Raw genomic sequence first — 10,790 nt, forward strand, 5'->3', positions numbered from 1 at the left:
CACAAAGAGTTGTGGGCGATAATAGTCATACTGCTTACCAGCAATGTCTTACTTTGATTCGACGGTATTGTTGGATGAAGCGGCCTAGAACGACATTACATGACCGCGTTCATGAGACTGGTTCTACTGACGTGCTTCACACACATGTGGCTAGTGGGTGTCTGTTTCTCCAACTTTAGTTGAATCGAGTTTGACTATGCCCTGTCCTTGTTGAAGGTTAAAGCAGCACACTTGACGAAAAATCATTGTGGTTTTGATATGTAGGTAAGAACGGTTCTTGCTAGAAGCCTGTAGTAGCCATGTAAAACGTGCAACATCAAAGTAGAGGACGTCTAACTTGTTTTTGCAGGGCATGTTGTGATGTGCTATGGTCAAGACGTGATGACATATAAATTGTTGTATGAGATGATCATGTTTTGTTAAAGTTATCAGCAATTGGCAGGAGCCTTATGGTTGTCTCTTTATCGCATAAGATGCAAGCACCATATAATTGCTTTACTTTATCGCTATGCGATAACAGTAGTTGCAAAAGCAATAGTTGGCGAGATGACCATGTGACGACACGTGATAAAGATCAAGATGATGGATATCATGGTGTCATGCCCGTGACGATGGAGATCATGATGACACTTTGGAGATGGCGATCAAAGGCACACGATGATGATGGCCATATCATGTCACATATTTTGATTGCATGTGATGTTTATCTTTTATGCATCTTATTCTGCTTAGTACGATGGTAGCATTATGAGATGATCCCTTACTAAAATTTCAAGGTATAAGTGTTCTCCCTGAGTATGCACCATTGCGACAGTTCTTCGTGCTGATACACCACATGATGATCGAGTGTGATAAGCTCTATGTTCAAATACAATGGGTGCAAGCCAGTTTTGCTCACGTGGAATACTCGGGCTAAACTTGATGAGCCTAGCATATGAATATATGGCCTCAGAACACTAAGACCGAAAGGTCGAACGAGAATCATATAGTAGACATGATAAACATAGTGTTGTTCACCATTGAAAGCTACTCCATCTCACATAATCATCGGACATGGTTTAGTCGATATGGTTCACGTGATCGTTTAGATGACTAGAGGGGTGTCTATCTAAGTGGGAGTTCTTAAGTAATATGATTAATTGAACCTTAATTTATCATGAACTTAGTACCTCATACTATTTGCATATGTATGTTGTAGATCAATAGCTTGCGTATAGCTCCTCTGTTTTATTTTTAACATGTTCCTAGAGAAAACTAAGTTGAAAGATGATAGTAGCAATGATGTGGACTGGGTACGTGATCTGAGGATTATCCTCATTGCTGCATAGAAGAATTATGTCCTTGATGCACTGCTAGGTGTCAGACCTATTGTAGGAGCTGATGCTGACGTTATGAACATTTCGCAAACTCGGTATGATGACTACTTGATAGTTTAGTGCAGCAAGCTTTACGGCTTAGAACCGGGACTTCAAAAACGTTTTGAACGCCACATAGCATATAAGATGTTACAAGAGCTGAAATTGGTATTTCAGACTCATGCCCAAGTTGAGAGGTATGAGAGCTCTGAAAAGTACATTGCCTACAAGATGGAGGAGAATATATAGCTCAACCAGTGAGCATGTGCTCATAATGTCTGAGTACTACAATCGCTTGAATCGAGTGGGAGGTAATCTTCTAGATAAGATAATGATTCACAGAGTTCTCTAGTCGCTATCTCCAAGTTACTGGAACTTCATGATGAACTATAATATGCAAGGGATGACGAAAATGATTTCCTGAGCTCTTCGCAATGCTGTAATCGACGAAGGTAGAAATCAAGAAAAGCATCAAGTGTTGATGGTTGATGTCGGTGTCAAAACCGGTGGATCTCGGGTAGGGGGTCCCGAACTGTGCGTCTAAGGCGAATGGTAACAGGAGGCGGGGGACACGATGTTTACCCAGGTTCGGGCCCTCTCAATGGAGGTAATACCCTACGGCCTGCTTGAATGATCTTGATGATATGAGTATTACAAGAGTTGATCTACCACGAGATCGTAGAGGCTAAACCCTAGAAGCTAGCCTATGGTATGATTGTTGTTGTCCTACGGACTAAACCCTCTGGTTTATATAGACACCGGAGGGGGCTAGGGTTACATAGAGTCGGTTATGAGGAAGAAGAACTACATATTTGTATTGCCAAGCTTGCCTTCCACGCCAAGGAGAGTCCCAGCCGGACACGGGACGAAGTCTTCAATCTTGTATCTTCATAGTACAACAATCCGGCCAAAGGATATAGTCTGGCTGTCCGGAGACCCCCTAATCCAGGACTCCCTCAGTAGCCCGTGAACTAGGCTTCAATGACGATGAGTCCGGCGTGCAGATTTGTCTTCGGCATTGCAAGGCGGGTTCTTCCTCCAAATACTCCATAGAAGATTTTGAACACGAGTATAGTGTCCGACTCTGCAAAACAAGTTCCACATACCACCGTAGAGAGAATAATATTTCCACAAATCTAATCTGCTGACACGTTTGACATCATGACATCATGCCATGGCCCGGTCATTATTTGAACTATTTTCTCGACCAACACTGCACATATCGCGAGGCAGTTTTCTTGACACGTCTTGTCGAAGCAGAGATCGTGTCCCCCTTATTACGGGATTATCATCAATACGGACGTGGGTAACCCAATCGTGCCCATTGGTATGACTCCTCGATTTTAGGCAAGTCCCAAACGACCACAAGGAGGACGCTTGATATTCACCCTCTTTATAAAGAGGCCAAGGTCTGTCTTTTTTCCCTCTCGTACTCGATCGAATCCTTCCCCCGCCTCGAGTTCCAACACCCAAGGATCAGGTCAGGCGCTTCGGACATTCAACCATGTCTGGATCCAACCTTCAAGGTCGGTGGACACCTTCCTCTGTCACAGAGGAAGACATCTAGAAGCTAAGAGATGCCACGTATTTGACCAGCAAAGTCTGGCACAGGCTGCCTGCTCGAGGGCAGGTCATTCCCACTCCCGTACCCGGCGAGAGCGTTATATTCATCTCTCACTTCCTCCGAGGGCTAGGCTTCGCTCTGGATCCCTTTGTTAGGGGGCTCATGTTCTATTATGGGCTGGATTTCCATGACCTGGCCTCGGATTCCCTCCTTCACATCTCGTCGTTCATCGTCGTGTGTGAGGCCTTCCTCCACATTACCCCACACTTCGGCCTGTGGCTCAAGACTTTCAATGTGAAGCCGAAGATGATAGAGGGGCGACACGCATAGTGCGGAGGTGTCGTAATAAGCAAAAGCGCTGATGTTCCGTGGCCAGAGGGTTCCTTCCCAGAGGTGTCCAGTTTATGGCAACGGGAGTGGTTTTATATCACAGCTCCGCGGAGTACCAAGTGGGTGGCCACCCCTGCCTTTCGCTCGGGCCCCCACCACAACTGATGTCATGGATAAACAAGGGGCTGGACTGAGGGCCAGTAAATGATGTGCTGATATTGAAGAGTCGCATCCGAGATCTCCTTGAGAGAGATGTCAGCCTGGTCACGGTAATGCAAGTCATGCTAGTTCGTCGTGCCCCGCCTTGCAAATGTCGACCCCTCCGTATGTGGGAATTCAACTCGGAAGGACCGCGAACTATTCAGCACTTCCTCGGCATGACGCTCGAAGAGATGTACAAATTGTTCTTCGGACCACAAATAAAGTGTCCGGACACCACCGAGGATGCGGGTCTGAGCTGTAATCGCACGGATACCCAAGTAAGTGATCCCTTGGCTGAACACGCTGTCTTTCTATTTATCATAACATCATTCTAAAAAGTCGCTCCATGACCAGGACTGGGTAACAAAGGCGAAGATGATCAGGTGTTCGGCCCCCCTTCCCGAAGGCTCGGCGGATCCAGTACTAGCCACAATGCTCGAGCCGGCGCCTTATCAGGCGCCGTCAAGGGAAGATAAAGGGGCGAATAAAGAGGCTGAAAGCAGGCCTCACTCATTTTTAATCCCATCCGGGGGAATTAGCGCCTCCGCGAAGGAGGATAACCAGGGAGAAGAATCTGAAATTCCCTCCCCCCAAGGAAGGAAGAGGACCACCTCTGAAGACCCGGAAACAAAGGTTTCCAAACGGGGGAAGAAATCTTTGCCAGAGGGTCCTGCCTCTAAGGGTACTCTTGCCGCACATTGCCCGCAAGGGGATCAGCCCTCTACTGAGCTGTAAAAATATACTACATTACTTCTGAAGACAATAACCGAAGCATATGTCCTGTAGTTCGGATCGTAGCCCTTCTTGACAGAGTTCGTCTTCGGGGGATCTTCTTCCGGAGATGGGGAGCGAAACACCTCCCCATGCCACCCCGCCTCATGAGGCGAGCGACCCTGAAGTGTCATCGCCGAGGGTTTCTCCTGATCCGCCAAGGCCAGAGGGTAATCCTTCGGCCACGCAAAGTCCTCAGTATTCGGCTCCTAAAGAGATCAACAGAAAGAGTCCAGAACCGTCTGGTGTGCGATCAGACGCACTGAAGGATCTTCTGGAGAAAGCGGCCATCCCAGAAGCGCATCGTACGCTAATGGGTACAGTGATTGAGAGGATTTCATCCAGTGAAAGCAAATTGCATGAAGCTTTTGTGAGTCTGCTGAAAGGCTTTGAGGTACGTGGAATAGTGTATGTTTTTTACAGTACCGCACACATTGGGTGTGCCCTATACAGATAGTAGCCCCTGAGACTCTGGTTGCCGTCAAGAACGGCGGCAAGCAGAGGATCATAGTCCCAGGTAATAATCAGGCTGCCTTTATGTGCAGATGGCTGAAGGTCCGGTGGCTAGCCGGACTGCTGAGTTTGCCGAGCTGAAGCGGCAACTTGATGCGGCAAATGCCGACATCGTTCTTGTCAACAAGCGGCTCGACGAGGCATAGGGTATGTGATTTCTCCGGTCATCAACAAATAGTAAGAGGAGCATGATGCTAGTATCTTTAATATGTTTTGACTACAGATGGAGCCGCCACCGTGGATACCCTTCAGGAGGAACTTGCCCGAGCCAAGGAACAAGCTAGGAATAGTGATGCGGACGCTCTAAAGGCGGTCGAAGAGCTGAGGGCCGAACAGGATGCGCATTGCCAAAGCTAGGAAAGAATAGCCAAGATGGCCGTTGAGTTGAAAGATGCCGCCGACCGTTACCATCTTCTTGAAAATGAAAGCCGGGCGAAGGCGGCGGACCTGGAGAAGGCCATGGTATCAGCCAAGGAAGCCCGCTCTAAAATCAGAGCGGCGAAGGAGGAGCTGCGTCAAGCTGGGGATATCGCGGCTGGGAAGCCATTTTTGTTGCTGACGAAGTTCGGAGATTTGAAGTCTGCCCCTCTTGATCAACTATGGAGTTCTACAGACGCATACGTGGATTTGGCAGCCAATGCTGCTGATACGGCCGAGTACTTCATAATCAAAAAGATTGTGAAGTGGAAGTCACAGTTACATGTTCTAGTGCATCCGCTGCTGTTTAATGAGCGAATGACCGAGTGGGCCGAGCTCCATAGGTTGTTTGGGCTTGCCATGAGGTCTATTGGGGCTCATTTGTGGCCGAAAGGGCCAAGGCCGAATAGTTTAGTGCAATAGTTCCTTGGTGCTGTGCCGCACATCGACGCTATGAAGAGGTTGGCGTGCATTGAGGGTGCGCGTATGGCACTTGCCCATGTCAAGACATACTGGGCAGAGATGGAGGCCACCGCTATTGCAACCTAGAGTTCGGCCGTAGGCCGGGTACCTGCCGAGCACTACTTTGAAGAAGTCCTTGAAGGCGCTCGTTCAGTAGAGGCTTAGTGCCCGAAGAATATTATGTTCTACTGACATGTATTCCCATTGTAAAAACAATGTTTTATTGAATTATAAAGGCTGTGTTTATACTTTTGCCTGAAAGTATTATGATGCCTCACGTGCGGCCGTTTATGTATATATGTATATAACCTGAAAGTTTGCAGTCGTCGGCTTCAGCCCCCACGCATATAATGCGGAGGTGTTCGCGAAAAATGCGTATTCACACTTGATCCAACGTCTTGGTCCATTAAGGAGGTGGTGGCGCAGCGAACGAGGCAATCATACTATACTGCTTTAACACTTTCACTTAGCCATATGAGTTTGACGGTGGGGCTACTATATAGCCCCTGGTACCTCCACGCTCGTCCGAATACGGTGCGCATACGTACATGACCGGGAAACGGCCCTTCGTTAATGCGGAGGAATCCCGAAGATTCCTCTAAGTCATCGAGTGGTTGACCAGTCTCGAGCTTTATCATGACAGTCAGTTTTCGGCTTTCTCTACTAAGGTGCTCATCCGGATGAACCGGGGCACAATCGCAGTAGTTCTCCCGTTGCCGCCTTAGCCGATAGAGCAGAACATAAGGTAGCAAAACATGGGAGCCGGGAAAACCCAACATTTAACCAAACACATGATTCAGAGCTGATGCATATAAGGCCAAACTCGCGACGCCGAACACTCCCTAAGGTATTATGTCTTTATAACATATTCCGGGCCGAACAATGCCCTTAAAAATAAACCCCGAGTGTCCAGGTACATGCAATATTCTGACGTGGCGAAATGCCAATAACGCCAGCATCCTTCTTGGTTGTATTGAGTATCCGGAGGATGTGAACAACAAGAGACAGTAAAAAAGGTTTACGCAGGGTCTTTATTTGGAAAAAAAAACCTTTGAGCGGGTCCCTGCTGCACGTCTGCGCCTGTGTCTCCGTTGTGCCGTGTGTAGCACGATTGTCATCTGTAAAAGAGAAGAACTTAGGTGAAAGTTGTCGTGCCAAAAACAATTGGTTGTTCCCGATAAACATTAAAATTTCAAGAATAAGTCAAGTGGAGCCGAACTAGCCCTGATTACACGCGGGAAGCCCCTGGTACTGTCTATCAGGGTTTAACCATCAAACCAATCTCAGGTTTATCTAGTGATGCGCTGGACTCGTCTAACCGTGTCCACGGTCTTGATGACCTGTCACTTATTCTGGTTGGTGAGGCTGTCTAGTACTCGGCTGTTAAAGCCGCTGCACGTTCTTCCGCGCATAGAGAACGCTCAATATTTCCACTAACTGTGATGGTGCCCCGTGGACCAGGCATCTTAAGCTTAAGAGAAGCGTAATGTGGTATCGCATTAAAACGATCAAAAGCTGTTCTTTCGAGTAGTGCTTGATAGCCGCTTCGGAATGAAGCAATGTCGAAGTTTAACTTCTCACATCGGTAGTTGTCGGATGAACCGAATACAACCTCTAGTATTAGAGAGCCCGTGGACTGGGCCTCTGGGCCTGGTATTACTCCCTTGAAGGTAGTATTACTTTGGCTTATTTTTGTCGGGTCTATCCTGCGGACTGTGTCCTGATATATCAGATTTAGACCACTGCCGTTGTCCATAAGGACTCGTGTGAGATGGTATCCGTTTATTATTGGGTCTAACACCAAGGCAGCCAATCATTCATGCCGGATGCTTGTCGGGTGATACCTGCGATCAAAAGTGATCGGGCAGGCCAACCAGGGGTTGACCTTAGGGGTGACGGGCTCTACGGCGCGTATGTCTTGGAGTGCATGTTTGCTTCTCCTCTTCTTCACGTGGATCATGTTTACTGTTTTAACCTTTGGTGGGAACTTCTTCTGTTCTCCAGTGCTTTGCTGGCGAGGTTCATCCTCATCTTCGCTTGGTGTCTCGCTCCCCTTGTGTTCGGCGTTTAGCTTACCGGCCTGCTTGGAGACCCGGCATTCTCTGTGGGTGTGATTTGCAGGTTTATCGGGGGTGCCATGCATGAATCTGACATAGTTTGTCTAGAATCTTGTTTAGGCTGGACGGTCCATCTCTGCTGCCTTTGAAAGGCTTTTTCCGCTGACCTGGTCGAGAGCCCCTGAATCCGGCGTTTACTACCGTATTATCTGGGCTGTCTTCTTTATTTTGATGCTTGCTTTTACTGCGTCATGGTTTTCCATTGCCATCCCTGACTTCGGATGTGCTTGGGTCACTGGAGCTAATGCGGGCTAACCAACTATCTTCGCCCGTGCAATAGCGGGTCATGAGGCTTGTCAAGGCTGCCATTGTTCTCGGTTTTCTTGGCCGAGGTGTCTAGTGAGCCATTCGTCTGGGACGCTATGCTTGAAAGCTGCTAAGGCTTCGGCGTCCGGGCAGTCGATGATTTGGTTCTTCTTAGTGAGAAACATGTTCCAAAGCTTTCGGGATGACTCTCCGGGCTGTTGAATTATATGACTTAAATCGTCTGCATCCGGAGGTCGGACATAGGTCGCTTGAAAATTAGCCAGAAAAGCATCCTCGATCTCCTCCCAACTTCTAATTGAGTTTTCGGGGATGCTTTTCTACCAGTGTCGAGCTGGTCCTTTATCCTTGAGGGGCAAGTACTTTATGGCGTGGAGATCGTCTCCGCAAGCCATATGGATATGGAGGATGAAGTCCTCAATCCAGACCCCAGGGTCTTTGGTCCCGTCGTACGCCTCTATGTTCACTAGTTTGAATCCTTCTAGAAATTCGTGGTCTAGCACCTCATCGGTGAAACATAGGGGGTGTGCGGCACCCCTGTATTTGGATGTATCATGGCGTTCGGACGGTTGTAGTATTCGGTTTTGATTTTGTGCCGGAGCACGCTTCCTAGATCCATATATGGATCTGGTCATACTGGATTTTTGGCACAAGTCCTCACGTAGATCGTGTGTTGACTTATGTGCGGCCTTGTTCGCCGCTCTATCGCGGTAACAAGGTGGTTGATCCGGCTGGTTGGCCGTTTTTATTTTTCGGCTGTGTGGGCTCTAAGGCCTCATCGTCGAATTCAGGTAATAGCTTGCGCTTTGGATAGCTCTTTGTGTGGTAACTTCCACCGTACTTTTCTTCGTTGTCGAGCACTTTGTTCCACCTGCTGCTGAGCGTATTTCGTTTGGCCTCAAGCCTTTGCTTCTGCTTCTTCAGACTCCTCGCTATGGCAATAAGCCTTCTGTGGAGGTTCTCTTGTTCCAAGTGCCTTTCCGGGATGGTGTGTGCATCTTCGTCCGGGCTGATTTCCTCCCCGAAGGGAGGTTGATGAGCTTTATCCTCGGCGTCGCCGTGTTCGGATATCGGATCCGAACTATGTTTGCGGTTTGTAGTTTCATCGTGCTCTGCCGCTAGGTCAATATGGTCGTCGTTTCCTCTGGAGTCGACTGGGGTGTTATTTTCTCTCGCGCTATTATCGCTGCTTTTGTCGAGGCGGGATTTGGAGCGGCGCCTACGGCGATGCTTTGGTTGCTTCTCGAGGGAGCTATCCTTCGCTGCATCCTCCCGTTCCTCGTCATCGTTTTCTTTGGGTATATCCACCAAGTATATGTCATGTGATGAAGTGGAGGTTCGGTGCCCTGTGGGCGGTGGTTCATGTTCGTCTCCTGCATCGTCGTCCATGCCGTCGATGTCTTCGGAGTCGAAATCAAGCATGTTGGTTAGATCATCGACACAGGCTACTAAGTGGGTGGTGGGAGGGCAGCGAATTTCTTCGTCGTCCGCATCCCATCCTAGCCGGGCATAGTTCGGCTAATGTTCTCCTGACAAAGAGAGAGACCTTAATGAATTTAGCACATCGTTGAAAGGCGAGTGCTGAAAGATATCCGCAGAGGTAAACTCCATGATTGGTGCCCAATCGGATTCAATGGGCACAGATGCAGGCGGTTCAAAGCCCGTGGTCGGGGACGAATCCAATGGTTCGGCAACACGGCTCTCGTATGGGGTGAAGTCAGTATCCGGCTCTATCGCCACTGAGAGTGCGGCCTCCATGGCGGGTCCTATCAACCCGTCCTCGGATGGCGCAATTTGCTCCGGATTGAGGGCCGGAGTAGTTGCAGGTGTGATCTCTCGAACACTGTCCGACGGCAGAGCTAAATCATGCTCGTCGTGATTGTGCGGCGCACCTGACATGGGCTCGAATTCGTCGAAGACCAAGTCTCCGCATATATCGGCAATGTAATTCAAGTTTCCGAACCTGACCTGGTGGCCAGGGGCATAGCTTTCGATCTGCTCCAGATGGCCAAGCGAGTTGGCCCGCAGTGCGAAGCCGCCGAATGCGAAGATCTGTCCGGGGAGGAAAACCTCACCCTGGACCGCATCGTTACCGATGATCGAAGGAGCCATCAAGCCTTACGGTGACGGCACAGTGGAACTCTGAATGAAAGCACCAATGTCGGTGTCAAAACCGGCGGATCTCGGGTAGGGGGTCCCGAGCTGTGCTTCTAAGGCGGATGGTAACAGGAGGCGGGGGACACGATGTTTACCCAGGTTCGGGCCCTCTTGATGGAGGTAATACCCTACGTACTGCTTGATTGATCTCGATGATATGAGTATTACAAGAGTTTATCTAGCACGAGATCGTAGAGGCTAAACCCTAGAAGCTAGCCTATGGTATGATTGTTGTTGTCCTATGGACTAAACCCTCCAGTTTATATAGACACCGGAGGGGGCTAGGGTTACATAGAGTCGGTTACAACTTACAAGGAAGAAGATCTACATATTTGTATTGCCAAGCTTGCCTTCCACGCCAATGAGAGTCCCATCCGGACACGGGACGAAATCTTGAATCTTGTATCTTCATAGTCCAACAGTCCGACCAGAGGATATAGTCAAGCTGTCCGGAGACCCCCTAATCCAGGACTCCCTCAGTTGACAAGACCACTAGTTTGAAGTAAAAGGGCAAGGGAAAGAAATGGAACTTCAAGAAGAATGACAAGAAAGTTGCCACTCCCATGAAGAAGCCCAAAGCTAGACCCCAAGCCTGAAACTGAGTGCTTCTACTTGAAAGGAAATGGTCACTGGAAGCGG

Source organism: Triticum urartu, chromosome 5, assembly GCF_003073215.2.
Source record: "Triticum urartu cultivar G1812 chromosome 5, Tu2.1, whole genome shotgun sequence".
NCBI classification, from domain to species: domain Eukaryota; kingdom Viridiplantae; phylum Streptophyta; class Magnoliopsida; order Poales; family Poaceae; genus Triticum; species Triticum urartu.